The sequence below is a fragment of the Aedes aegypti genome, chromosome 2 (genome assembly GCF_002204515.2).
Source record: "Aedes aegypti strain LVP_AGWG chromosome 2, AaegL5.0 Primary Assembly, whole genome shotgun sequence".
Taxonomy (NCBI): Eukaryota; Metazoa; Arthropoda; class Insecta; order Diptera; family Culicidae; genus Aedes; species Aedes aegypti.
In genome coordinates, this window is record NC_035108.1 from 1,024,936 (window position 1) to 1,050,421 (window position 25,486).

At 38.3% G+C, this 25,486-nt stretch overlaps 1 protein-coding gene and 1 long non-coding RNA gene across 2 annotated transcripts in view; one reads left to right on the top strand and one right to left on the bottom strand.

The window, feature by feature from the left end:
- LOC5566111 (feline leukemia virus subgroup C receptor-related protein 2) overlaps positions 1-25,486 on the top strand; it is a 242,488-nt gene that overhangs the window by 14,074 nt on the left and 202,928 nt on the right. The gene's annotated exons all lie outside the window — the stretch shown is intronic.
- On the bottom strand, positions 4,228-4,979 carry LOC110675261. Its single transcript, XR_002499312.1, has 2 exons — positions 4,808-4,979; positions 4,228-4,749 (listed from the first exon to the last, which is right to left on the bottom strand). It is a non-coding gene; the product is annotated as an uncharacterized LOC110675261 (long non-coding RNA).

Genomic DNA, 25,486 nt, shown 5'->3' on the forward strand with positions numbered 1-25,486 from the left:
GAGTGTGATCAGAACTGGAGCACACCGGTTACTCTAACTAGCACTCCGGACACATTCTCGTCAAACGTCCGGTGGGATAATATTAAACCATTCCCAAACGGCGTGGCAGCCAATAAAATGTGGGAGGAGTGGAACCGGTATATGGAAAATTTTGAAATTGCTGCTACGCTCAACAATGCTAATGACCCTGTTCGAAGATCGCAACTCCTGTTTCTCTCGGTTGGTGATGAGTTGCAAGCCATCATCAGAGCAGCAAAGCTAAGGCCGAGCCTATCCGACGCAAACTGCTATCATGTCTTCGTCAACAATATCAAGAATTATCTCCATACGATGACTGACACAGCAGCCGAGCATGCAGCATTTTTGAACATGAGGCAGGAGAAATCCGAGTCCGCAATCACTTTCCATGCTCGTCTTATGCAGAAAGCCCGCCTCTGTGAGTACAGTCAGGCCGACCAGGATAAATTCGTCCGAGCACAATTTCTCAAAGGCCTGAGGAATAAAGAGCTGGTAAAAGCTGCTCGGACCCATGCGTACGACACAAATTATCTAGTTCTAGCTGCGAGTCGTGACGAAGCGTATCAAGCTGAGTCTCCACCAACAGAGTCACCAGAGGTATATGCAGTACACCGTGGTCGACCACGTCCGGAGAGCCGCACTGACTATCGGAAACGTACACGGTCTGATGATTGGGACAGGCGCATATCAGCAAAGCGAGCCCGCGAAGGTCAAAACTTTCGGCGTGATCTGCAAGAACGTGGACGTCGCAATCGTTGTCCAAGATGCAACCAATATCCCCATACGAACTCTCCATGTCCGGCGTTGAGAAGGAAGTGCAATTCCTGCCTCGAGTTTGGACACTATGCAGTAGTCTGCCGTAAGACGAATATTCAGCAACTCCAAGTGACGAAAAATGAGTCTCCCAGCCGAGAGAATGAATCAAATGAAAATCAGGTATAATCGTCTATCATTTAAATACACTTTATGAACAACTTTATTTGGTGTTTGACTTTCTCTTACGAAATGCATTTCCCTTATTGTAGCACATCAACACGCTCTCTTTAGAAGATGTGCTAGTGGATTGTCGATTGGGAACATCTAGTCCTATCCAGTTCCTTGTCGATTCGGGAGCAGACGCGAACGTTATCGGTGGTAACGACTGGATTCGTTTAAAACAAGAGTTCATTGCAGGACTCACAAAGCTCAAAATTGTCGATAGCGACAGGTCAAAAGGTCTGCACGCATACGGTACATCATCTCCTATGGTTGTCGAATGTATACTTGAGGCGGACATCACAGTTCCAGGATGCAAAGCGCAAAGCACATCTTCAACTTTCCATGTCGTTCCCGAAGGACGACGATCACTTCTTGGTAGAACCACTGCAAGCGACCTGGGTTTGTTGAAGGTGGGACTACACCTCAATAATACGGAAATTTCTTCAAGCGTAGGAGAATTTCCTAAAATGCCAGGTGTAAAAGTGAAATTCAGCATCGACAAAACGGTACCATAGGTGAAGAATGCCTATTACAACGTTCCAGCAGCCTATCGCGAGGCCGCAAGACGTCGATTGGACGAAATGGAGGAGCGTGGCATTATTGAAAAAGTCACATCGGCCCCAAACTGGATCAGCGGCCTGTCAGCTGTCGCTAAGGGAAAGGATGATTTCCGTTTAGTGATTAATATGAGGGCGCCAAACAAGGCGATCAATCGTGAATATTTCCGCTTACCTTTACTGGAGGAAATGAGAGTAAAGCTCCACGGATCCAAATGGTTCACCAAACTCGATCTGAGCAGCGCGTTCTACCACCTCGAACTGAGTAACGAGTCTCGAGATCTTACAACTTTCATTTCCGAAAGTGGTATGTATCGCTTCACACGACTCATGTTCGGGGTAAATTGTGCGCCCGAAATTTTTCAGCGCGAGATGACGCGAATTCTTAAAGACGTAAAGAACGTCATTGTCTTCATTGACGATATTCTTGTCTTCGCAAAAAATCTTCCGGAGTTGCACAAATCAGTGAACCAGGTTCTACTAATACTTCGAGAGAACAACTTAACACTGAACACCAGTAAATGTGAGTTCGACCAAACACAGCTGAAGTTCCTTGGTCACCAACTTGATGAGAACGGTTTTCATGTGGACGAGGAGAAAATCAGAAGCATTCGTCAATTCAGAGAACCAGCTTCCATTTCAGAGCTTCGAAGTTTTTTAGGGCTAGCGTCATTCATCAGCGCACATGTCAAAAACTTCGCTGAAATAACCAGCCCTCTGTGGGCCATTACAACCGCCAAGACCTGGGCATGGGGACGTGATCAGAGTCATGCATTTCAGTTGGTTAAAGAGAAAATACTACAAAACTGCATTACTCTCGGGTTTTTTACGGAGAGCGATAGAACCATCGTATACACTGATGCATCCCCAGTCGCGCTAGGCGCGGTCTTGGTACAGGAGGACAATAATGGTTCATCAAGGATTATCAGTTTCGCGTCGAAATCATTGACACCAACCGAAAAAAGATACGCCCAAAATCAACGCGAGGCTCTCGCCGCAGTTTGGGCGGTCGAATATTTTTCGTACTTTTTGCTGGGACGAAAATTTACACTACGAACAGATGCACAAGGAGTATCATTCATTTTGAATCGGTCTAGGGAGGAATCTAAGAGAGCTCTAACGCGAGCTGACGGTTGGGCATTACGACTCAGCCCATACAGGTATTCTTTATTACTACTATTAATTATTCATTCAATGGGTTTAACGTCATTCGTCTGAAACTATACAGGTATGATGTGGAGTATATACGAGGAGCAGAAAACATTGCTGATCCGCCCTCACGTCTTTATAACGGCAACGACAAAGCCTTTGACGACAATTCAAGTCCGTGGGAAATAGCCTCCCTAGAAGCGAACGCCGTTGAATTCCTAACAGATAATGAAATAAGGACAGCTACATCCAATGACTCTATTCTAATGGAAGTAATCAGCTGCTTGCAATCAGGTACATGGCCGGCACACTTGAGGCAATACCAGCAAGTAGAGGATGACTTGACGACACGGGACGGTTTACTAGTGAAGGCCGGCTGCGTCGTCATCCCAACGGCACTGCGAACGACAACTTTGGAGGTTGCCCATAATGGCCATCCTTCGGCTGCGAAGCTAAAGAGCATTTTGAGGCAACGCGTTTGGTGGCCTGGAATGTCAACCGAGGCTCAGAAGTGGGTTGAATCCTGTGAAACGTGTGCGGTTAACGGAAAACCGGAAAAGCCTACTCCAATGCAGCGTGTGTTCGCCCCAAAAGCTGTCTGGGAAACAATAGCGCTCGACTTCAATGGACCATATATCAAGTTTGGAGGTGTATCGATACTCGTTATCGTTGATTACAGGTCTCGCTACCTTATCGCTAGACCTGTAAAGTCAACCAGTTTCGAGTATACGCGGAAGATACTAGACGAAATTTTTGATCGAGAGGGCCTACCGAAGGCTATCAAAACCGACAACGGACCACCTTTCAATGGTGAAGAATATAAAAATTACTGTGCGAAACGAGGCATAAATGCAATCTACTCTACTCCATTATTCCCTCAACAAAACGGGCTAGTTGAGGGATACATGAAGGTTATCAACAAGGCGATGTCAAGTGCAACCATTAACAAAACGAACTATGTAGAAGAGCTGCGCGAAGCGATACATGCGCATAACGCTGCAGAACACAGTATCATAAAGCTACCTCCAGAGGTGGTAATGAGTGGCCGAAAGATTAAACGCAAGCTACCACTACTGGAATACGGCAAAGTAACTATCAACGAGGAACTTCTTAACGAAAGAGACCGGGAAGCAAAGCTGGCGGGAAAAAAGCGTGAGGACGAACGTCGAAGTGCAAGACAAAGCCGAGTCAAGCCTGGTGATAGGGTTATAATTGAGCGCCAAACGCGGGGAAAAGGAGAATCACGTTTCTCTTCCATCAAATATACAGTGATGGAAGAGAAAAATGGAACCCTTACCTTAAGCGATGGCGAAGGTCACGTATTCAAACGCCACATAACTCAAGCTAAGAAAGTTTCCAATTGGCGAAGGTCGCAATTGCTAGGAAATGATAACAATACTTCGGATTCAACAACAGTGACTGAACGAACTACTCGTGAAAGGAAACCTCCGGCCCATTTGAAAGACTACATTCGATCTGCAGCACAGGACGAACCTTAACATTGAATTGAATGAAAAACATATTCTAAATGAATGATCACATGCCACACTTTATTAAAAGGTGAATTCAAGTCCCATCGCGTCGAAAATAACAGAAGAGTAATTAATAAAGTATGTAAGCCTTAAGCAATTTGATCTTTCTTTGTAATATAGTGTATGTAGTGAAAGGCATACCATGATCCGAAACTCCAGAAACCAGAAACTCCAGCTTGTCCGCAATGAAATGCACTTTTTCACGAAGTCCATCCTGCAGTTTTTCATTCAACAGCGCCTTCAGCTCAGATCATAACATATCCTTTATCCTTCGGATCAATTCAGAGAATGAGCATTTGATTGAGCTCGAACTACAGTAGATTCCTTGCAATGAGTGAACAGCATCCTCTCTTTTAGTAGTCGGTCACAGACAATCTCCACTGCAGATGTGAAATTTAAGTTCAATGACCTCGCAACACTTGCATCAGGTTGTTTACATCCGACAGCAAAACAGCTCCCTTCATATGCATAGTTTTCCGGATGGTAAGCGGATCTTCAAGATGAGAAATTAAGTGCTAGAATGAGAAATGAAGCTATTGGTTTTATTGATAATATTAAAATGATGAAACTCACATTGAATCAATAAAAAACTTGAGAATATGCAGCGTAACTTAGCAGCAGTTTTTCCTCCTTCAACTGTTTACATCGTTGAGGATGAAACAAAAACAAATACCAAATGTCATAAACCTACCCCTGCTGCTGAGCATGGATTTGTGCTCCCTCATGACTAAAATTACTTGATAAATCTCGCCTTACATATGAAAAGGTGCGATGACCAAAACTTGCGCATATAAAAGTGTTCTTAGTGATCGGAGATTTTTATATCTGTTTTTTTCTGGGAAGGGGGAGGATGTGTGGTATAAGCTAACTGCATTGCTCAGTGTAACAGTGTAACACTGTTACCCTAGATTCAGTCAGAAAGTTGCGTTACCAAAGTCGACATGGTTATGTCGACCTCGCACGATGACAACTCATATCCGGGCAGGACCAAGCAAGGCATCATTCTTTCGTCACTTTTCTTTCGTAGCGACAACGAGGTAAGACGCGCTCTTTTTCGGGAATAATTCACCACCGGCCGACTGATTGATTCCTCATTTACGCGGAAATTCACAGTAACCATGCTCATTTCATCCAGATTCTACCCCATTGCAATACATTGCCCTGAATTCAGAGCCGTAGCGTGACCTCATGGCGCCCTTGGCGAATCTCAATTTGAGCGCCCCCTAATCAAAGCTAAGGAGCTATCCATAAATAACGTTAGACAGTTTTGGCGACTTTTCGGCACCCCTTCCCCACATCGTAAGATGTATGACAATTTAAATATCTTTTATGGCGCATAAGAAATCTCAAATGCCCATCCTCCCATAACTCCTTGCGTAATTTATGGACGGCCCCTAACATATAATTAGAATTGTTTCTGAAATTCTAAAGGTGCTTTTACAAGATTTTTTATGAAAGTCATCAATAGTATCATAAATAGCCTAATCTTCTGAAGTTTAGAACACATTTAATTATTGACTTAATTCCTGCAAGGATATATATTATATATAACTATATAATGTTATCTGAAAGGTACTTTGAACAACTCTGAGGTAATATACAGTTCATATGGCTTAAAACAAATCTATAGAATCTACTGGATGCATAAAAAAATTTTTTTTTTCGTTGTGAATTTAGGTGAAATACAATTTTTTAAAGAAATTCTCCTAACATCTCCAAATCATTTGTTTTAGGTAGTTTTTACTATGTTTGTTCGGATTATAAGAAAAGAATTAAATTGAAACAGAATTTGAAAGCCGTGATTCCTTAAGAATGTTTCATTAAAACTTTGTTTCATCATTGTAATTGTGAAGGGAAGATGAGAGTGATTTAGATTCTTCGGAAATTAAAATTTGTTTCATCTGTCAGGAAACTCTTGGAGAAATATAAAAAATTGTCCTAGATTTCAATGAGACATTTTTTTTTATAAAATTTGCATAGATTTATTCAAGATATTCTCCAGAAATTTAATTGCAAAACAGCATGCTGGAGCTAAATCTTATATTTTGTCGTTAATCAATAAAAAAAATGATTAAATATATTAAATGGGTTTCAATTAATTTTCAAGGAATTGTTGTTAAATTAAAATTAAATCTTTTTGTACAGTCAGTTATCAGAAGTTATGAATAATTACAAATGTTTCAAAAGCTGTTTTTAAGAACATTAAAATAAAATTTCACTTCACGGTGGGAGAGAAATTTTGTCAAGGATCTATTAAATGTAATTTCCTCACATATTTGCTCGAAGACCTACCTAAAAACCACAAGATGAATAAGAAAAATCTCGACCAGGCAAACTTTTTGAAAGATAGTCAAATATTGAAAACTAGGTTGTATGAATAGTTACAACGACACTACTTCAAAAATCTTCGTAAAACCAAACGAGTTTCAGCTTCTGTAGAACATTTTTTCATGTTATTAAAAATGTGTCACAGATTCTAAAGCTATGCTGGGAGAACTTTTGGCCTGGTTTAAATTATTTGAAAATTTTGAAAACTCTGTGAAAAATCCATCAACCGATAATGGTCAAAGTTATCGGTATCCTTTCCTTGATTTTGTTGAAAACTTGCCCAATTTTCTGTTGAAACCCTGCCTAGAGTTTCGTGGATCCCACCCATTATAGTGTTTGATGCATGTTCAGTATTCAATGACAATTTTTATTATGATCAAGCTTGAAATTCAGTAATCATGTTCAACGAATATAATTTTAGTGCAACAAGCTTTATTTAAGCTCAGTACAATTTCAATTTTACTTGTAAACTTCTCAAAGATTCGTACGTGGGATCGAGTTTCTTGTAATTTTAAACATACAAATTGGGAAAATTAAAATAATTGTTTCTGCTCATTTAAAAACTTAATTTATGTTTTTTTTTTCAATTTAAAAAAATATAATTTTTTATTTATTTTGTTAAAACCGTTTTGATATTGTAACTAAAAAGAAGTCTTAATTTAATGCGCATCTTTCAAAATTTTACCAAGTGTTTTACGCTTTTTGGCGCCCCCTTCGGGCTGGCGCCCTTGGCGGGTGCCAACCTGGCCAACCGCACGCTACGGCACTGCCTGAATTTCATTGACCCGAATTTCAAAACCCAAAGTTTCATAACCCCGAGTATACCATTACCCCAAATGTCAAACTAGCCCGTAATTCATTACCCAGGACCGAATTGATTCAGGGTTTTGAAATTCGGGGTAATGATTCGGGGAGATCGAATTGAGAGTCATGACATTCGATTTATTGGCATTCTGGGTATGTCATGGATTTCGGGATTTTGAGGTATAATCTTTCATCCATAACCCCCATGTTTATCAAGTTTGCTACTTATTATCCTACCGCACGTCAAAACACTGTCACACTGCAGTCAAACATGTTCCCATAACTGAGTCATTCTTCTATAATGAAAGATGAATGTCCGTTGGAGTGAAAAGGGAGAAGATTCATACAAGAAAAATATTATCACTACCAGGGAAATCAAACTTTTTTATTTTCGGAATTCGTTTGACGCAAAAACTGGATAATAGTCAATAAGCTGGCAATTAATTTGCCAAAGCGAATGAAATTCTTCTTGAAACTCGATCGCCAAAGTGTGAATTGTGAGTAGTTTACAGAACGAGTTTGTTTTATCTTGTTAATTCGCCGTGAGATAGCTTCTATAAGAGAATTCACATATACATGACAAGACACGAGCTGTGGTCATTTGGATAAATCTTTTTTTATTTAGGGTTTATTCATACATTTCATAACGCAAAAAATGGTCATTTTAGATACCCACCCACCCCTACGTAACGTATTTTGTATGAATATTTTTCGAATTTTGTATGAACTGTAACATCTTAAAGACGCCCAGTCACCCCCATCATCGTTTTGAAATTTGTGAATTATTCTGATATCGATGATGTGGTCTTCGAAGATTCAAAAATAGTTTTCAACTATTATAATAAACTGTATCGAAAACAGTTAGAATAGAATACAGTAAACATGTTTTGATGGAAACTGACAATTTAATTTTAAACTGCATTTAAACTTAAATTAGAGCGAAAAAAAATGCATCTGACAACATGGAAACTTGAAGTGATGCATACTGCATATTTAATCAATTTTAACCTTTTCATTTGAATTTCTAAAGTTTAGAAATGTCACCCCCTTTTCCCCGGAATTGACTCGTCTTGATACTATTCAACCAGTATCCGATGCCTGCCTAGCGCTCGAGGACGTTTCCTTCTATCGTTGTGCATTGCCACAACTTTGCAAGTTTTATTCGTTACGCGAAACGTTTGAAATCGAAACGTGAGTAATAAGCAAAGCAAGTTAGTTCGGTATCGAAGCCGACCGGGTGAACTTGTGTCTACTATCTACATTACGCCTTCATTATTCATTATACGTCTTTCGACTCAGCGCCAGATTTCCGCGATGTGCGTTTCACCTTCACTATCTGACAGCGATTAAATGCTCTGGCACATTATGATAATTGTGACATTGCTAGAATCTGTTTGTAGGAAAATCAATGTGCCGGAAATTCTACAGATTATGGTAAAAATAGCTGTGCTTGTTTTCGTTGAATCCGACTAAGATATGTGGCAACAATGTTTCCCGAGCGTGAATCGTTCAAATGGCTCACATGTTCTGTTCTATTCTATTCTTCGGTCTTGAATGCCGAAAGACACTCACAGTGGTTCGAGGGCCGCGAAAATCTCAATAATGAAAGTGGACGTGTTTTTGGTGCTAAAATAATACACAATGTAAACGAATTTTTAATTGCAATTCTTGAGAGTATACCTCCCCATTATCAAAACCTTTTTTGAGTTTTGATGGAGCGAAATTTGGACTTACGCCCTTTTGAATGTTTTAGCTTGATTTTTCCTTAGTATGGATATATCTTACAAAATTCTTGTTTGCAACCTTCGGATGAAACATCATCGTGGTAATCGTGGTATTTTTTCACATGATTTGTGAATCGTTCACATTTTAGTATGACTGTCTTCCACAAAAATATGGTCTTAATCAACAAGCAACTTTGCAGAACATTTTATCAGCCCTAAACAAAAAAAAAAAAATGAATATACAATCAACTCTCCATTGCTCGATATTGATGGGATCATCGAGTAAGGGAGGTATTGAGTTATAAAACACAAAACCAGTGCAACCAAGGTATCTAGAAGGGAGGTAGCCCAATGTGTCAGATTTCCCATTCCGCCATTTTGAAATGCCAAGTGACAGCTGGCGAGTTTGTTTTGGTTGTTTGGATATCAGATGCATGGCGTGACAAAGTAGGTATTGAATGTTTCTTTTACACGCACATCTGTGTGGTATACGCGGCAATGTATCTGAATTTACTTCACTGTGTAATGCACTGATAGTAGAATGACTTAACTTACGAGATAAAGTTACAAGAATACAACCGTCATCGTCAGACGGCGACACCGTGGCGCATCCTATCTTTCATCGGTAGACCATCGGTGGTGGGTGGCTCTCACCCGCTGCACTATTCGAAATTTCCACATTTACATGCATTACATGCAATTGTAAACCAATTTTTCAAATAATCCGCTCTTCTTCGACACAAAACACCGGAATACTATATTAAAGACGAAAATTTGATTCGCGACAAAATGCTGGAGAAAATTTTCACTTCACTGTGTTTATGTTTGTTGGAATAAACTTTCCCTAACAACCCCATAGAAACGGTTGAGTACACAAACCCGCCAGCTAGCCAACTCGCCAACTGTCACTTCCGCCTTCCCCGCAGCTAACCACACCGCGCACCCACTGACTGCTGAGATCGGTAAACCTGTCATTATAATAATCTTGAGTGCAACTGCGGTCCAAGGGACCATCTAGGTAGCCATGAAAATTTTAATTTTTACCATGGTTACTCTTACTCGATATCGAGATACCGAATCGTGTAAGGGAGAGTTGGCTGAGATGTTCCATAGTGCTAGTAAATGTTGAAACCTAAGTCGAAAAACAACAATATTTACCATCTGATTGAGTTTGAGGTTATGCCCAACATATGCTGCTGATCAAACCACTTTGCACTGCCACAAAGCGCCACTTTCTGAGGGGATTTATTATTCGGTTTATCTAACGAGTGAAAATTCAAAAATTACACCCACACAAACGCTCCTTTGAATGGTGTTGGTTGATGTCACCGAAAAAAAGGCTTCAATCTGCAATTGCAATTTGATTTCGTCTTCCCCGCCACGCCGCAACCGAAAGTGGTTTCGATTCGCCATTCATGACAAAAGCGGTCGATGCTTCGAGCGCCAAGCAAGGTGGGGGGACCCAATTCCAATAGAGAAGGAGAATGTTCTATTTTCGCTAACGACGACAGAAGAATGTCTTCTCAATGCATTTGGAATTTGGTGCTTAGCACAGTGCCAACACAATGAGAAGAAAACTGCTAGATTACCGGTCTCCTCAGTGTGTTGGATTAGTTGCAGAGAAGCACAGGTTTTAAGAGAGCATTTCTTATTGATCAATTGGGTTTTTGAATTTTTCCAAAAGTTGGCAAATTGTGTTTGCACATGGTAACTTCACGTTTTCTGAGCACAACAGATCCGCAAATTTACAAAAATGAAAAAATGTGCTTGTTGAAAGACGGATAACATAATGATAGCTAACTTTTTTCACAAATTTAAGTGGTTGCGGTATGTCGTGTAGAGTTTGTTTACGAATAGCATAGGAGGCCATGGTGCGAGGATGAACACTATGTTGTCTGAACGAACAAGGTTGAACTTTTTAGTTTAGTTTGCAATTCATCAATGCTATATTGTGTGAAAAGAAAGCTTTCTTCAAAATTTTTGAATGTTTTTACTAATAGTTCCAGGGCTCAAAACTTATCAAAAATTTGGTTTTGGAGTCAATTTTGCACGATGAATCTAAAAATAAAATAATCGAAAAAAACACAATTACGACCACCGTGCTCCCAAAAAATCCCAAATAGCTCTTACACTGAACCATTACGTGGCACTGTCAGTTGTCGATTTGCGACGATCTGGAAATTGATGCCAGTTCTACCCAGTAAATTGACTGCAATCACATCCAACCATCCCACCCGACTATAAATGGGATGATTCGTTCACTCGGCGAGACCGTGTAAAAGGGCATCAATTTCCTCAATGACACGTTTTCATATCTGTTATCGCGCGTAATCTGCTCGTAGTCAGTGCATAGAACCGCAATGTCAATTGGTTGAGTGCATCTGATGCTCGGTAGAGGGTTTTAATGGGTAATCCAAACGAGATTTGACTCTGAGGGTGTTTTATGGGTTATTTGATTTATATTGATGGTTATGGGCCGTAATGACTTAGCTGTTAGTAAACTTTCCCAGGCTTTACGAGATCGCTTGAATATTTGTAAATAATTAGAATAATTCGTAAACCATCGAAGAACCTATTTTTTGCCTCATAAAGCCTTATTCGGTGCTGAAAAGGAAACGCTTATGAAATTTCTCTCCGATTCCCTGCAGAATTTTGCTACAGCAACTCCCGTTTGAACTGATATTTCTTCACAACTGTATCGCAGTACATCAGAAAAGGGAACTTTCTTGATCGATTCCTTGCGGGCCTGCCTTAGCCGAATGGTCAGAGTCCGCGGCTACAAAGCAAAGCCATGCTGAAGGTGTCTGGGTTCGATTCCCGGTCGGTCCAGGATCTTTTTGCAAAGAAAATTTCCTTGACTTCCCTGGACAAAAAGTATCATCGTACCTGCCACACGATATACGAATGCGAAAATGGCAACTTTGGCAAAGAAAGCTCTCAGTTAACAACTGTGGAAGTGCTCATTAGAGTGATGCAAATTTTGAAATGTTTGCTCCCCTATGCTTAAACGATTTTAATTATGGTAAATAGCATCCTCCCAAAATTTGAAGTGATTCGGAAGAAATTTGACTGTGCACACGCCATTTGAAGTTTATATGGAGATTACTATGGAAAACGCCAATGTTTTGTGTTCAGCTCTCTATCTCTTCGTCATAATATTTTATGGAAAAGTGAACAAATTCTTCTAATGTGAAATCCTCCCAGCTACAACATTGCCGAAGACCACTTTTTGATTGGACCTCAGGATAAATTGTTATTCATCATCATAAAGTTGGTCTGCATGTAGCATGCTTCACCAACTGTTCGGCAGGCAACAGTGGTGCTCCTGGCGGGAAGAATAGATCAAAGTAATCCAGGCTACTATGTTCTACAGCAAAAAAGCAGTGTTGCTCTGAAAGTAATTGAATGATCATCTCAGCATGGTTTAGACTTTGTTATCAATAATAACAAATTATCCTTATGTCCCATCGAAATGTGATCTTCGGCAAAGTTGTAGCTGGGAAGTTTTCACACCAGATGAATGTGTTCACTTTTCCATAGATTATTCTGACGAGCAGTTGGAGGACTGAACACAAAAGGTTTGCCTTTTCCATAGTAATTTTCATATAAACTTCAAATAGCGTGTGCACAACCAAATTTCTTCCGAATCACTTCAAATTTTGGGAGGATCATTTTCATCATAATTGACATCGTTTAAGCATAGGGGAGCAAAAACTTCAGAATTTGCATCAGTCTAGTGCTCATTGGACACTAAGCTGAGAATCAGGATCTGTCCCTGTGAGGACGTAATGCCAAAAAGAAGAAGAAGAATATCGATTCCTCGCAGGAGTTTCCCATGCATCAAGATAGACAAAAAATTACTTTTCTAAAATGAATCAGGCTTAAAGCTAAGTATGCTGTTCCGCTCAAGAGAAGTAACAATTTCTGCCCAAGAAATGGTCGAAAAATTTCCTACAGTGAGCACCATTTGAATTGACATTTCTTTTCAACTGCGTACTGCGATCAAAGGAAAATCCTTTTCTTGAGCATTTCTCGCAAGAAATTTCCCACGCATCGAGATAGGCGATTACTTTTCTGTTGAAATGCATACTTAGCTTACAGGCCGATTTGCTACTGACAAGAAAAGGAATCGCCTATCTCGATGCGTGGAAAATTTCTTCCAAGAAATGGTCAAGAAAATCACATTTTTCTGATCGCAGTACGCAGTTGAGAAGAAATGTCACTTCAAAGGGGGCTCTCTGTAGGAAATTTCTTCACTCTTTCAGTCAAGGAATTTCTTAACTTTTCTTGAGCGAAACATCATACTTAGCTTAAGGAAGCAAAATAAAGCTTATGTAATATTAAAATATGTGATCCTAGTAAGCCAGTTTTGGTTGAATTTCCAATTTTGACATTAGATGGTTAATTTTAGATCCCATTATTTTTTTTTCTTAATTTGGATTAATTGTACATAGAATTGAGTTCTTTCATCTCAAATATTATAAATAATGATTTCATCCAAATTTATCTTAAGGAGCCTTATCGACTTGAAGTCGAGTCTAATACACGACACTGGAGACGGCCTTATAGTTGAGGCCGAGATACGCGTATCTGTCAGAGGATACAAACTCTAGTGGAATTAAACGGTTTTGTACTAACTTCGGCTTTTTACATATTTATAGGTATTCCACAAAACAGCTCGAAAATTTATTTCCTTTGAAGCAGTTCGTTTAATTATTTGAATGTTTTTTTATCTATCTAGAAGATTTTTTTGTCATAACAGAGTTCATTTTAATAAATACGGCTCCAGCAGAGATATTCTCTTCAATGATGCCTGTACAAATAACAAACCACTGATGATTCTCAGTTTTCCTGTTGAGTTTGGGAGGGCTTTTAATTTAAAATGTTGTGATAATAATTATCTTTGTACCTGTCATAATTCAACCCATTGTTTTTTTTCTTGTTTTCTTAACCTGATTTTTACGTAACTAAGGTTGTCATGTGTATTACGGCTTCTGAAGTTCGTAGACACAAGTGTCAATTTGGACAAACTGAGATGTGAATTGTGAAAAATAACAGAATCGTTCTGGTGGGCTTCGATCCCACGACTCCCAATTCGCTATACTGAGCCCAGTCTAGCGCATTGGGAGGTGAGATCGAAGCCGATTCTATCATTTCTCACAATTTTACATCTTAATTTGTGCAAATTGAGTTTTGTGTCAACGAATTTCAGCTTTTTTTTTCTTAATTTTTGCTGTCATAGTGAAATTTTAGTGACTCTACATTCTACTATGTTTTCGGATCACGTGGGTTGGGTTCGAACACTGGTTTAGGATACAACTTACGATATATTCCGTGCTGATGTTGTATGCTCAAGGAGTGAGCGAATGAAGGGAATAAAACAATGGTTGATCGATCTTTTATATGGTTAACAATTACATGGCCCGGGGAATGTTAGCTTTGACCTTTGTCATTCCTACTGACGAGTAATCGATATTATTTCGATATTTACAAGGATAATGTATCTTGAAGGTACACTACACAATCATTCTACAATTATTCAATTCTGTTGCACATGTGCCATTCTTTTGGGCTATTCGTTCATAGCTATTGTAAAAGTTATGCCAGGTAACATTGGTTGCTGAATCACAGTTGATTTAGCTGAAATGAACTGTTTTAATACCATTTTAGCTGAATTAAGCTATCATTGTTACTTGGGATGGCTTCCTACGATCTCATGAGAGATTTACCCAATAAACATGTAATGTTGCTTCAACGAATAGTTTTTGGCATCAAAGTTGCTGCATTTTATCAGGCATATTTCCTCCTTTCAAATATATGCTGTTCTCCCATAGTCAATAATTACATTGTTTATTCGCTTTTCTCATATAATTAAATTTGATATAATAAGCAGAGCTTTACATGAAACTCTTCCCTTATCTCAAGATAATAGTGAAAATATGGCAGAAATTATAAATTATATATAGAACCTGCAGCTACATTTCAATATTAAACTATTTCAACACCTCATCGCTTTCTAAATGCATACAATCTGGAGTGAAACTGAAAGATTCCATGATCTTGCGTCCATTGGCGTAACTAGGATTTTTTATCTGGAAAGGCCTGTATATTTTTCGGGAAAGTCTTTTGCAGATTTCTCAAAAAACAAAAAAATACATAAGAACTCCACGAATTCACTCTTTATTTTTACAGATATTCTTCCCGGAATTTCTCCACAGTTTACAAAAGCTTTGTTTTCTGGGATTTTACTAAAATCTATCTAGATTTTGATTAATGGATATCTCCAACAAATGTTTAATGTTTTCCCTTACAAACCTAAGAATGGATTATCTAATAATTACTCCAGCGGTTCCTAAAACATTTATGTGACTTTGTTCTTCTAAGAATTGCCTAGAATACGTCTAAAAAAATCGATGAAAAATGATTTTGTGGTATCTGGGAAATTGTTGCTCCAAAAATAACTTGATATTTTTCAGATGGCTTCTGATAGATGATACTTTCAAATATCAAGCCTTTTTTGAAAACAAAAATATAGATTGTCGAATTTTCTAACCAATTTCTTTTTTATTATAATTTTTTTAGTCTTTGTTACATTTTTAAACCTTGTTGAAAGTGACAAGTCTCGCTTTTCCTGATTGCCGAGAATGATCTTGAGACAAGGAAAAAATGGAGTCGAATACAACAATTTGTTTTCTAATCTTTTTTTTATTTAGTTCTCTAGTTTGAAGAAGTAAGGACTAGGATTCTGATGCATGGACAATATCGGTGTAATTTCTCTGCTCTATCAAGGGATCCGTTGAGAGTGTACCCACCACATTCTTCAAAGGGTATAAATAGCGGAACCTTTCAATTAGAATCCTTTCCTGCGATCAAGTTAGGAATTACAACTGTAAGAAAACCGAATACTTCATCACTTCTCAATAGTGATAATGTAACACGACATGCACTAAACAAAGGACATGGGATATACTACAATAGATCAAATATTGGTCGCAGTGGTTTATGTTCCGAACAGAAAAAAGCTGGCTAACTACTGGCTTAGATATTAAACAAAAATCAGGATTATTTTTAGCGATTCCCTAAAATATTCCATACAGTATTTCTTTCCTATATGATGCGATTATGCTACAATTGTATGAGGAGTTTCCTAATAAAATACACGAATAGTTCCACCAGATTCTGCCAACTATTCCTCTAATAAATACATTTCGAACAACAAAAAAAAAACTTAAAATATATATCTTGGACATTTCTGCCAATTCAAAAAGGAGGAAGCTATTGAAAGCAACATATATAAGGTACCGCGGGGCAAGTGGGAACGAAAAAAACGATAGTTCAAACAAATTGTTCAATAAAATTTTGAAATGTCAATATTTTTCAAATCCAACAACACAATCACGTTTTGGCAACATATTTGCTGGTGTGTGCATGAAATTAATCGAATAATTTCGAAATTGTGAAAACCTTGGAAGAACGTTTTAGAATGAGCCAATGGACGCAGTTACCTCGCTAAGCGGGGCATGTGGGACATATCCAGTTTCATGCGTCAATCCACATCAGTAAGTCAACCATTACAATAATAGGATTGATAAGTCATCGATTTTTAATTTTAAGTTTATATTTGATGTACATAAGGGATCAACCATAAAATACGTTACGTTTTAGGAAGAAACCCATTTAATAGTTTGTCACTGAAATTAACTGAAAATTCCTCAATAAAAGCATAAAGAGGAATTAAACATGTTCAAAATATATCATTTATAAGTTGTTAATTAAAATGTAGCACATAAACAATCAATAATTGACGAAATTATAAATATGTTTTGTTATTATTTATATGCATGGCAGAAAACTACCTTATGGGATGGAATTGTTTTCCATCACTACTTAATTTGGTAGAAATAACAAATAAAGTTCAAATAACATAGAAAAGTAATCGTTCTCATGATGCATTTCAAATTTCAACTGTGTGTTTGTTGAATTTTGAAGTCGTATTTCAAAAATAAAAAAAATAATTAAAAAATAAAGAATAATAACACTTTTTTTCTCCCTCTTATGCAATTACGTAATTTGAGGTTGATCTTTTTTGATAAAAATCATTTGTTTGAATGTTTTAGTGCTACTCTCTAGCAAAATGTATGAAACGTGCACGAAAAGGTTTGATTCTGGTTTTTGTTCTGATAGGTCCCACTTACCACAGGTACAAAAATATTTTGGGGTAAGATAGACCATCGAAAATTTCATATGAAATGAAAACAAAATACTGGTTTATCGTTAGCAGCTTGTGATAATACTAAAAGATATAGCTTACGGATGGAAACTCGATTTAAAACACATTTATTTTTTACGCGTCAATGCAAGACGTGAAACGTGTCACAATTTATCATGCAAGTTGAAAATGGTGCTGAACTGTCAACTGTTACATGAACCACATGGTATTGAAAATAACAACATGTTTAGTACTAAATACATTCCTTGTCATTGTATCTTCATCTTTCTAGAAGAATACCCCCATGAAAAACTTTTCCTAGTTGAGCTATGACGAATCGCTCCACTTACCCCGGATTCTCACTTGCCCCGGGGTACCTTAACGTATATTTTTGCACTCAACAATATATTAAAAAAATACTGTACATGAAGAATTTATGAAGTTATGATAAAAGTTTATAATATAGGAATATATAAATATGTATCTAATATTATTTAAAATTTTATGTTTGAATGGTGGAATTTCTAAGAGATAATCTGATAGGATTCACAATGGAACATCTGATGCATTTCATTGAGAAATTACGGAATGAATTCTTGGAGGTTTTCCTATTGTTAACTGAAGTTAACTGCTATCCCACAGTTGTTATCTGTACTTACTTAAGAATGCATTGCTCAGGTGAGGAAACAATAATACATAAGATTTGTTGCATTTGATTCTAATGGATTTTTGGTTAGGTGACAAAACGTCGAATGCCAAAACGCCGAAATGACAAAACGTCGAAGGGACAAAATGTCGAATACCAAAATGTCGAATGCCAAAACGTTGAATGCCAAAACATCGAATGCCAAAACATCGAATGCCAAAACGTCGAATGCCAAAACGTCGAAAGAATAAAACGTGAAAGGGACAAAAGTCGAAAAGACAAAAAAGTGTGAATATCTGGTAAAGTCTCGATCTATGAAGAAAATCGATGAAAATGAATATATATATATATATATATATATATATAGGGAAAGTGTACCAGTTATGGCCATAGTGGTTCCCTATTTGGCCATATGCAAAATTTGGAAAACTTTTACATTTTTAATCTTTTTGAATGTTTTAACGTCAAGATTTATCTTTTATTTTACTGCTTAAACACAAAAGATTGTTTAAAATGTGAAGGGATTCAAGATATCACGTATGGCGAAATAGGGAACCACTATGGCCATAACTGGTACACCTACCCTATATATATATATATATATATATATATATATATATATATATATATATATATATATATGATAAATGAATATACTAAACAAATTAAACAATGTTATGAGGAGTTAAGACCAGAGCTGGGAAAAGTTCTGAGATTCACACTACAGTAGGCAAGCGTAGCGAATCACAGTCACCGGAGCCAGAGAAACTCACGCGTATCGCTGCTGTTCTACCGTTATACGCATAATTGTCCCATGTTCCAAAATATGCAATCGAGAAAAACGCGTTTAAAGATTTTAACACATTTAGGTCTCGTATTGACCAGGTGTGTGGTAAATTAAATTAAAATCTTTACAATAGTGTAAAGAATAGCGTGTTTATTAGAGTCAAGAGTTTGTATTATGGGAATAATACAGCTACAAAATTCTAAGTAGGACTCTTATGCCTAGAAATACGGGGTTTTCGGTAAATTTCTACGCATAACAGTCCCACTGATAGTGATGACCAAATATATGCTAAGCATAATGCTGTAGAAGACCGTTTTTACGTATGGATTGTACCGAATGTAGAGGACGTATATCCTCAAGACTATGTTAAGGCACCTTATGTAGGCTCAAGTGACATGTGCCAAACGGAGCCACGTGTGGGAAAGTGAAGAAATACGATTTTATAGTTCGGGATGAAAAACAAAGTTTTCTGTATGTGTGATAATGAGAAAACGTATGAGTTAGTGATAGAAAGAGTGGATGAGTAAGTTAGAGGGTTTATAAGATGTAATTACAGTCGACTCTCCATAACTCGATATTCAAGGGACCATCGACTTATAGAATTATCGAGTTAAAGAATGTACCGAAACAAAAAATCATAAAATCTAAGGAACAAATTTCTGTATTTCTAATACATAAAAGATCACCTCTGTAAGAAAGTTATATTATTTTATTGATTGTACTCTACAAACTGATATTTGAAAACTTTTTACGAAATGTTTGAAAAATCACATTATTTTGACTGACAATATTTTTTTGATTTTCATGTTTTTTATCTTGTATTACAACTTGCAAGTATTTTTTTAATCTCCAATCAAGAAGTAGACCACGTTTCCCCAAAAAAAAGGATTTTCAAATCGATATCGAGTAATGGAAAGAAATTTGCCTCTCTCGTGACATCGACTAGTGGAGATATCGAGTTATAGAAATATCGACTTATGGAGAGCACGATGTATGGAAATTTGAAGGGACCGAAAAATCCATCGACTTATAGAGTATATCGAGTTATAGAACATCGAGTTGTGGAGAGTCGACTGTAATTCCTATATCGATTCTTCTAACTGCAGGCTTGACAGAAACTCATCTGCGAATTCAAGGTTATGCTGCGGAGTAAATATTTAACTCAAAGTTCACGAAATAAATCATTACAGTAGGCAAAATGCCTTGAAAATAGCAAAACACCCGTTGCTAAGGGCAACCCAAAACTACTGTAGAAAAATGTTCTACTTCCCGTTGCATTTCCCGTATTTGCAGCCTTCAATGACACTCCTCGTTTAGAAAATTCATGTACCCAACATAGGCTACTTGATGAGATTCACAATTTTGAACTACTGTACTAGGAGAGCCACGTGATTTTCGCAAAAACTCAAGCCTACTACTATTACCATTCCCAGCACTGGTTAAGACTGTGAAAAATATATTTTACCACTGTAACTACCGTAACACCGTAATTTTTAGTTGGTCTTGGAAAAGCTAGTAAAACATCAATTTCAAAATTGCCAAAACTTGTCGGAATTGTTTAAGATATTTATTTGCAATTTTCAGACTACAAAATGCTTTAATCAAAAAGCTTATTTTAGTCAAAGACATGTTTCAAAATGAAACTATAAATTACCTCTACTTGGGATTAAATGATATCCTATTGATTTCGGTTTTCATTTACTAAACGTATCGTTTTAACTACTTAGTAATATTTTACTATCGTATAAATGATCAAACTATATGAATTCTCAACACATAAAATAAATAAATGTTTAGTACTCCATTCGATAGTACATATTGGAAACTTGCTAGAGATTCTTCTATGTATGTGATTTTGAATATCTGTTTCTGAAAAGAAAATCAATCCTTCGATTTAAGTGTAATTATTCAAGGAAAGAATGAATAAATTGTTAAATAACATGTCAACATTTCCCTCCCATCTCTAGATTGACCTGCATTCGGACGCAGCCGGCGTCGTTATTGTTTGTTGCAATAATTAGAGCACCGGTATTTACATGTTGAGAATGCTACTGATCCTGAGTGGTGTCTATTGGTTCCCTGTGTAGGTACAACTGTTCTTGCAATAGCGGAGTAGCAACTGCGGGCGGTCAATCATGCTCATGCTCATGCTCATGAAAGAATGAGTAAGTTGTTAAAGAATAAAGAATACACTAATTGTTAAAAATCATGTCTTAGTTGACAGTAATTAGTTCACATCACATTAAATTAGTTTAACATGCAAGCGAAATTAGGTGATTGAAATTATTGAGGATTTTGCCCTCCAATAGACTCACACCTAAATAATTTTGTCCCACCAAAATATTCTCCCACCATGTTTACTGAAGAAACTATAAGCAAAGAAGCGAAATGTTCCAATTGGAATTCCAAGTTTACTGTCAATGTCATTCCAATCGAGCAGGAGACTTGTCAAACACTTTTTCACACAAGCTGAAAAAGGCTCACACAAAAATGTTACCGCCCACGAAAATTTTGCTTCTTCTGAAGTAGCATATTTTCTGAATACTTGAGTGTCGGTTGCAATTTTCATGCTTTGCATAAAGAAAGCTCTACTCATTACATTGGTTTTCCACACATTCAGTCAATTTTTCATTCGTTACCCAAACCTGTGAAAATTCAACACATAAAACCTGTGACTCACTTTTAGCGTGGGATTCAACATTGGCAGTGCTGCGTAATAGATTTGGCACAGTTGCTAGCTGATTTATTTTGAATATGATCAGATTTCGTCTCTTTATAATTTAGACTCTTTAATGTTTACCATATATTGGATGGCGTCGTAGCTAACAAAACCAACATGTAACGCATTATGTTGGATTGTATATTGAATGCAAGGTGCGTGCTTCTATGAAAGTGCCATATAAACTGACGTGTGAATATTTATTTTTCCTCGTTGAAGATGTGCACGATAATCTATTCCTCAACTAATCGAACAATATCAAGTTCAGTAATATTGTTCGTGATGTTCGGCAGTCTCGAAGCAAAGTCGTTCGTTTTGAATTCTGGACAGCTCAAGCTACAAATTTTATTAATTAATTAATTCACGCTCTCTTAGCATATTGCATCACTTACAATTTAGTGTCCGAACAGATTTATCAGCGAACAAAAACGGTTAAATCAATTTCCTGGTTATAATCTACAATTCAATAAATTTAGATTTAAGTAGTTAAGAAATTAAATAAACTTACAATCACAGCCGATAACTAATTCAATTTGGCTAGTTCATAAAAGTGTACTTCGTTTAGTTAAGGTAGTATTGTATTGAGTTAGAAAGTGACGTTAAACTAATTCATCTCTCTCCTCTGACGTTCGCCGTATTTGTGATTTTTGGGTCTCAGTTTTGGCTCTCTTAACGAGGGGCTTGTTGGTTACATTCTCCCCCACATGTCGCACTTGATTCACCAAGTACGTCATCCTCTTTGGAGCCACCATTATCAGCTACTACATCCAACAATGCGAGTTTAGCGACAGCTCTTCGTAAAACTCCTCCTACTGTAGACACATCTGCTTGACGAACTATGCCATCTTTTCCGGGGTAGGTGCGCACTACTCGACCTCTTATCCATCGGTTCCTCACTTTCTCATCTGCAATGATCACCAACGCACCTTCGCTAATCGGACGAACTTGTTGGAACCACTTCGTTCTTCTTGTAATCATCGGAAGATATTCGATAATCCATCTCTTCCAGATTTTGTCCAAGATCTTCTGCATTGCGGTCCAACTATCTCTTATGCGAATCCATCAGTTACGGGGCTCTTAATCGGCTGTTGCACTCCAGTAGAGCTCAGTAACAGAAAATGGTTGGGGCTTATTGCTTCTTCATCCGTTGTTTGCAAAGATACAAATGTAAGTGGACGAGAGTTGATCATCATCTCTGCTTCAGCGAAAAGTGTTTCCAGTGACTCATCGTCGAGCTTGTCATCCACAGGAATTGTTCCCAAAGCCAACTTAATGGATTTTACCATTCGTTCCCAGCACCCACCCATGTGCGGTGCTGAGGGAGGGTTGAATCGCCACTGCGTATAAGCATCTGTGAACGTACTACCAAGTTCGGTGCTGATAGCACGAATTTCGCTCTGTAGTTCTCGACTTACGCCGATAAAGTTGGTTCCATTATCGGAGTATATTTCCTGTGGTGCTCCCCGTCTGGCAATGAATCTGCGAATCGCCTTCTTACAGGAATCGGCAGACAAGCTTCTCGCTACCTCGATATGAATTGCTCTGATAGTCAAGCACGTAAACACAACTCCCCACCTCTTCACAGCGCTTCTTCCTACTTTCACCATGTACGGTCCGAAGTAGTCGATCCCAACAAAGGTAAAGGCACGAACATATGGAGTTAACCGTACTCGAGGCAAAGGGGCCATTTTTGGCGGCACCGGAACACACTTGTAAACCTTGCACCACATACATCGGGTTTTTGTCTTACGCAAGCACGTCCGTAGTTTCGCCACGTAGAATCTTTGACGTATCTCGTTCAACACAGTTTCATCGTTACCATGTCTATACTTTTGATGGTACCAATCCAGAAGAAGTTCTGTTGCACGATGTTCTCGAGGCAGTATTATTGGGCTTCTTGCATCGACAGGCAAATATTCTGCTGCATCGGTCCGTCCGTCGACTCGAAGGATTCCTTGATCGTCCATGAGCGGTGGTAGATTTGCTAGTTTGCTCGAACTCTCAAGCGATTTCTGCGACAATTCTGGTTGTTTGTTATGCTTCAACACGGCTACTTCGTCAGGGAAACATTCTGATTGTACTAGAAGCCATAATGAGTGCTCTGCTTTCTGCAACTCCTCACTGGTAAATTCCCGTCCAAATTTGAGTGGATTACCATTAACAGCTCTACGCAGGTTTTCAAGATACCTCAGAACGTATGCTAAACATCTTTTCAGTCGGTCAAATTTAGAAAAGCATTCATATTTGATCGTTGGTTTAATGACGAAATGTGAACAAACAAAGGCAGATCTTAGCTCTTCGCTGGTAACATCCACTTGTTCCTCCATCCAGTCACCATCTCCTTCATACAGGAATGCAGGTCCACGATACCATCGACACTCTGGATTAGTGGATGGACCTTTACCCCATTTTGTAGCTTCATCGGCTACGTTTTGTCTTGTGCCGATCCATCTCCATTCAGCTACCGATGATAAACTCAGGATTTCGTTAACCCTAAATGCTACAAACTGCCTATAGCGTCGTGTATCGGATTTTATCCATGCAACTACCGTCGTAGAATCGCTCCACAAAAAAGTACGAGCGACCTTCACAGAATGATGTTCCTCAATAGTTTTCCTCAGCCTAGCTCCTATCAGGGCTGCCATCAGCTCTAATCGAGGTATTGAGAGGGATTGTAATGGTGCAACTTTTGTCTTCGATGCAACTAGAGAGCATCTTATTTCCCCTTTATCTTTAATCCGAAAATAGGCAACTGCAGCATAGGATTCTTCGCTTGCGTCAACAAAAATATGAAGCTGGAGAGAATTATAGCTGTCTCTATCGTATCCTGGGAAATAACAACGGCTGACTTTGACTTTGCTCATTTCTCTCAAACCAGTTAACCATTGTTTCCATCGGGAGAATATCTTGGAAGAAATTTTATCGTCCCATCCAATGTTTTCTCGCCAGGTTTCCTGAATAAGGATTTTGCCCTGTATGACAAAGGCAGAAACTAATCCAAGAGGATCGTAGAGACTCATTACAACGCTAAGCAACTGGCGTTTATTTGGAACGACATCACCAACCAACAAGCGTTGCGTATCCTCTCGTAAGGACAAATCGAATGAAAAGACATCCTCTTCGGGCAGCCAGATCATTCCCAAAAGTCTTTCAAATTTACAGTCTTTGGACGCAGAAAACTGTTTTACTGCAGCTGGATGTGTTTCTCCGATTTGTTCGAGTACTTCCACCTTGTTGGATATCCAGTTGCGTATGAAAAAATCTGCTTTACCGTGAATCATTGTTACGTCCTTGGCTAGTGTAATCGCTTCTTCAGTAGTATCGACGCTGTCGAGGTAGTCATCGACATAATGCCTCTTAGTTATTGCCAATGATGCTCTCGGGAAATCCATCTCGTATTCCAATGCGTTTAGATTTTTAACGAACTGGGATTGAGTAGGCGAACAGGTTGCGCCGAAGATAGCTACGTTGGTAACCATAACTTTGATCGGTTGATCAACTGAATCTCTCCACAAAAACAGGAGAACGCTGCGATCCACAGGACGAATCAGGATTTGTAGAAACATTTCCATTATATCCGCCGATATCGCCACTTCACACTCTCGGAATTGAAACATAACCGCTAACAGCGGTGTTAGGAGATCTGGTCCTTTCAACAGATGATCATTTAGCGATACTCCTTCGACCTTGACAGCTGCATCCCAGATTAGGCGGACTTTACCAGGTTTATTGGGATTTGTCACGACTCCGAGTGGTAGGTACCATATACGCCGCAAGTCAAAGGTATCAAGCTCCTCCTTTGAAGCTTCATGGATATACCCTTTCCGCTGGAATTCACTTATTTGCTTGCGAACGGCTTCGTACAGCTCCGGATTTTTTTGAAGACGCTTCTCCAAACATTTCAGACGCTTTTCCGCCATTGGAAGGCTATCAGGCAACTCGATATAGTCATTCTTCCACAAAAGTCCTGTTTCAAATTTGCCACAGTCTGTTCGGGTTGTAGTTTTCTCTAATATCTCCTTAGCCCGCTGCTCC